The sequence below is a fragment of the Dermacentor variabilis genome, chromosome 4 (assembly GCF_050947875.1).
Source record: "Dermacentor variabilis isolate Ectoservices chromosome 4, ASM5094787v1, whole genome shotgun sequence".
Lineage (NCBI taxonomy): Eukaryota > Metazoa > Arthropoda > Arachnida > Ixodida > Ixodidae > Dermacentor > Dermacentor variabilis.
This window is the reverse complement of record NC_134571.1, coordinates 68,419,407-68,423,914: the sequence shown is the minus strand read 5'-3', so window position 1 is coordinate 68,423,914 and position 4,508 is coordinate 68,419,407. Positions and strand designations below refer to the sequence as shown.

The 4,508-nt window shown below is 50.2% G+C and overlaps 1 pseudogene; it reads right to left on the bottom strand.

Annotated features, from left to right (window-relative positions):
- Positions 1-425: 425 nt before the first annotated feature.
- LOC142579316 (very long chain fatty acid elongase AAEL008004 pseudogene) lies at positions 426-2,134 on the bottom strand (annotated as a pseudogene).
- Between the last annotated feature and the right edge of the window lie 2,374 nt (positions 2,135-4,508).

Sequence of the window (4,508 nt, the reverse complement as noted above, 5' to 3'; positions counted from 1 at the left end):
TGTGATAATCAACTGGTTACTGCAAACGTAATGCAAATAAGCGTTTTAAAATAATGCTTCATCTGCCTGAACTAGCTAGCTGATAGCACGTGCTCGGGCTAAGTGTGACGGAGGCTGTACATAGTGAGTCGCCTTTGCCTGGTAGCTTCAGTGTGTGGGGGCATAGTGGGTGGGGAGGTTTGATCAGACGAAAATCCTTATTTACGTACTGAAGAGTAGCTAAATGAGATAAACGATGCTTATTTTGCAAGGTTGATATGTGCCCACTCCCCCTTTCTTCTATCAACAACTTTGGCGGCATGTAAGGCACAAAGACAAGTAAACACCAAGCAAGGCCGCCCACAGCGTAGACACCACCGAAGGGCGTCAGGAGTGCTCGATGTCGTAATGTTACTAAATCGCACAGAAACACGCGTCAGGCGTCGTTTATCATATGCATATTTATTGCCATTCCCTTGATAATCCACTTCAACAATCTTGTAAAAGTCTCGGAGTTTGTTCATACTCCCAAAACTTTTCATATCAGTGGTAACGTATACAAAGGCTATAGCTGCACTTCGTCAGAAGTTATCTACAAATTGACGCGACAATGATTGTCACAGTGATGGAATCACATATGAAATGCGCATTTGCACCAGCACGTTCCCAGTGCTATCACAGACATCTCGCATCAGTAGTGTGAAAAGACACGCTCATAAGTAAACGTCATTACAGCATTCTGACTGTCAACAAGGTATATTTAAGATGGTAAAAGGCAAAACTAGCACCACTGTGCAGGGCGTCACGGAACATCAATGCAGTGCCTTCAATTTCACCCGTTGCCGTATAATGTTGCAGTCCCTTGTATGCCGCCTTGGAAGGGATTAACACTCACATTGAACAGAGCGACTTGTATGCACGCCGCAATCAAGGAAATCATGTGTTATGCATATAAGGTCATACCCTATACAGGAAACCCGACCTGCGGCGTTGTTTATTCGTCGCACTCATGCTCGCGGCCATCGCGGGTCTCTTGAAAGACGAGAGGCCCAAATGACACTCAGTTCTCACAACACGTCACGGCTCGTGCTTGATATTTTTCCTCAAGCCAGCCGAGCCTTTGTCGAAGCGTTTGTCTAGTCCGCTCTGACAGGGCCGCACGGTCCCCCTTTGTCCTTGGCATACAAGTTCACGTAGAACAGTACGAACAACGAGAAGAACAGCACGGCCTGGCCAAACTCGAGCCACACGAATAGGGGCACGTAATTTCCCGTGGCAAAAATCAGTCCCACGGCGTGCACAAAGTACAGCACAAACTGCACTATCTGCACCATGGTGAGGTAGCGCTTCCACCAGAGCCACTTCTTGAACGCCGGCCCGAGTGCGGACAGGAAGTAGTACAGGTACGAGAGGACGTGTACGAAGCCGTTGATGCACACGACGAACATGGTGTGCGACTGGGCCGCGTAGGTGACGTTGATCCAGACGTTCCAGGCGACGATCACGTGGTGCACCACGTGCAGCGTGGTCACCTGGTCGTACTTGCGCCGCAACACGTAGAACACGGTGCTGGTCAGCTCGGACAGCTTGAACATGTACAGCCACCAGGAGAGGCGGACGATCTCCACGCTCGCCGGATCGTTGCTGAGGTCCAGGCCCATGAGGAACGAATAGCCGCGGTCCCAGTAGGCCAGCTTGGCGAAGCGCACCACGAAGAACGCGCTGAACAGCGCGGCCAGCAGGTTGTAGACGAGGATGCAGCCCCGCAGGTCGTAAGGCTTGCGCCTCGACATCCACCGGGGGCCGGCGACCTTGACGAAGTAGACGTACGCGGCAGTGATGATGGCGACCGGCAGCGGGCTACCGGTCAGCGGCCAGCCTTCGGTCCTGCTGTCGCGCAGCGGAAACCACGGCACTCCTCCCGCAGCCGTGCCGCCGAATATGTTGGCCTGCTGCGACCCCATCGTTCGCCCGTGCGTGTGCAAGGCGCTGCTTGAACCGAAATGCGCGCTGCCGCCGGCGCGCGTTCGTGAACCCTGCTGTCAAGCGTGCGCTCCTCCCGCCGGTCACTCGAGTTCTCCGTGCTCGGTGGCGATGCGAACGGGGAAGGGTTCCCAGGGCGAAGCCAGTTTCTTCTCGCGGCGGCGACGGACGTCGTTCGCCCTCTCTCCTGTTGTGGAGCGCAAACTTGGCCCACCCCCCTCGCCCGTCGTTAAGCTTTTTATTTGCTTGTTCGGCCCATCCTTTCTTGGGTGCAGGAAGGAGAGGGGAACAGATTTTTTTTTTTTTCGGGAGGGTCGCTGAGCCCCTCTTCGTGGCCTACAAGCTTGTTAGAATGCGTCCGCGTTTTTCCCCCTTTCTTCTTGCTCTCGATTCACCGCCTGATATGTGTGCTTTGCGGTTGCCACTCTGAACATTGCTCAGGGCCACGGACAGCTAGTCTGCGAATCCAGATAAAGATTTAGAGTGACATACTTGGATAAGTGTCGTTTTATCAGGGTATGAAAAAATCACGCACTGTTGCGTTCTCTCCGCCATACTTTGTCTCGCCAGCTCGCAAGAAATTCTTTTGTTTTTTTCTGTCTTCAGGACTATAGATAGGTCTGCCTTTTTCTTTATCCCCTATTGTTTCTTGTAAATATGATCGTTGAAGCTTTTACATATGTTGTCTTGTGTGTCTAGCTCAGCAGCCTAATACTGAAAATAACAATAGTTCTTTAGCTTTAACTGTCACTTCCGTGAAAATAAGCAGTAGTTATTTTTGTCCTTCAGGCGTGCAACACAGTTGCAGTATTTTGTTACGTTGGCTCGCGCTATCGAGCCCGAAGGCATCGTGAGCTAAATGTCAAAGTGCTGAATTCAGTGCTGAATTGAGTGCTGAATTCAGTGCTGAAATAAACATAACCTATTATCAAGTCTATAGATGCGTTTGTTATGGCGTTCGTACACCCGAGTACATTAGCATGGTAATAGCCTCGCTTGTTAGTTCCGGTACGAGCGATGACAAATGTAATGATAATGACCCGGCCGGAAGCACACACACATACAAAGAAATAATTACAATTGTCTTCTGGACATAAACATACTTCTGCGCTGCTTCATTGTAAACACTCGTACAGCGTCATTACTCACATTCACTTACCGAGAATTTTCGTCATTTTGCGCACGATGACAGTTAGTAGTCAGCAATTAAGTGGTATCGTCTTTTCAATATGCCCAATGCGCCGATGCGCAATACAAACGATTGCAATATAGCACGATCCTCTGCCGATCCTGTCCCGGCCACGGTGGTCGCATTTCAATGGGGGCGAAATGCGAAAAACACCCGTGTACTTATATTTAGGTGCACGTTAAAGAACCCCAGGGGGTCGAAATTTCCGAAGTCCTCCACTACGGCGTGCCTCATAATCAGAAAGTGGTTTTGGCACGTAAAACCGCATAATTTAATTTTTTTTTCTGCCGATCCTCTGCCTGTAAGCAATGTCACGTGGCGATGCACCACATGCAGCGTCGTGACGTGGTCGAATTTGCGTCGCAGCGCGTATATAGAACAAAGTACCGATCAGCACGGAGAGCTGGAACAAGTCGAAGCACTCGCGACATACCACATTACGTCAGCAGGTCGTACTCCGTGATCATGTGCGACCACACCCCATGTGGGATATGGAACATGAAGTAAGCAAGGCAGAAAATTCAACTTGGCATGATATGCACCAGCGCGAGACTAGAAAGTACACGAAATCAAAGCAACGGACAGGGTAGGAGCGCCTGTCATGTGCTTAGACTCGGTGGCCTTCAATGCACGGCACACGGTCGTTTTTGCGTTTCGCCGTCATCGAAATGTGGCCGCCGGGGACGTAACTTGATCCCGTGACCTCGTGCTTATAATAGCGCAACGCCATAGCCACTAAGCAGCCACGGCGCATTAACTTTTTCCGTGTGTAACGCGGCGTTCGCATAGGCGTCACAATTTGCCCGCCGACACTTGTAAGGCTAAATTGCCTTTCTCCTGGAAGAGATCAATAAAAGGAGGCAGACCGGGCTGCGTGGGCGCGCCCGTGGCCGCATATGCACAAGAATTGTCGTGTGCCTTAAAGTGAAAGTCGCATATCTTTGAAACGGCGTGGTCCTGGAGAATTCACCATGGGTAATGTAGCTGTGCGGGCCACTTGCTGCCACTGTGCGGGTACATGTTTACTTGAGCAAGATGTAGCAAAACTAACACGTAGACAAAGAAGAGAAGCAACCGTTCTTTTTTTAAAACGGTTACACCAGGAAAAGACAGACCACCGAAGGGGACAGCTATCCCAGTCATCAAAAATCAACTCGACTGACCAAAAGGAGTGGAAAAAATTTAACAGAAAGAACCTGGCACATACCACTGTGGGAATCATTGCAAGTGAAGCTGTCTGATCGGTTTGCGTTGATTGACCGTAAGTGCCGGTGATGTTGAAGGCATACGGCAGTCGTGAGGTGACGTTAAATGTTCAGTTTCGTGTACCACTTGTGTTTTATCTACTAAGTAAACA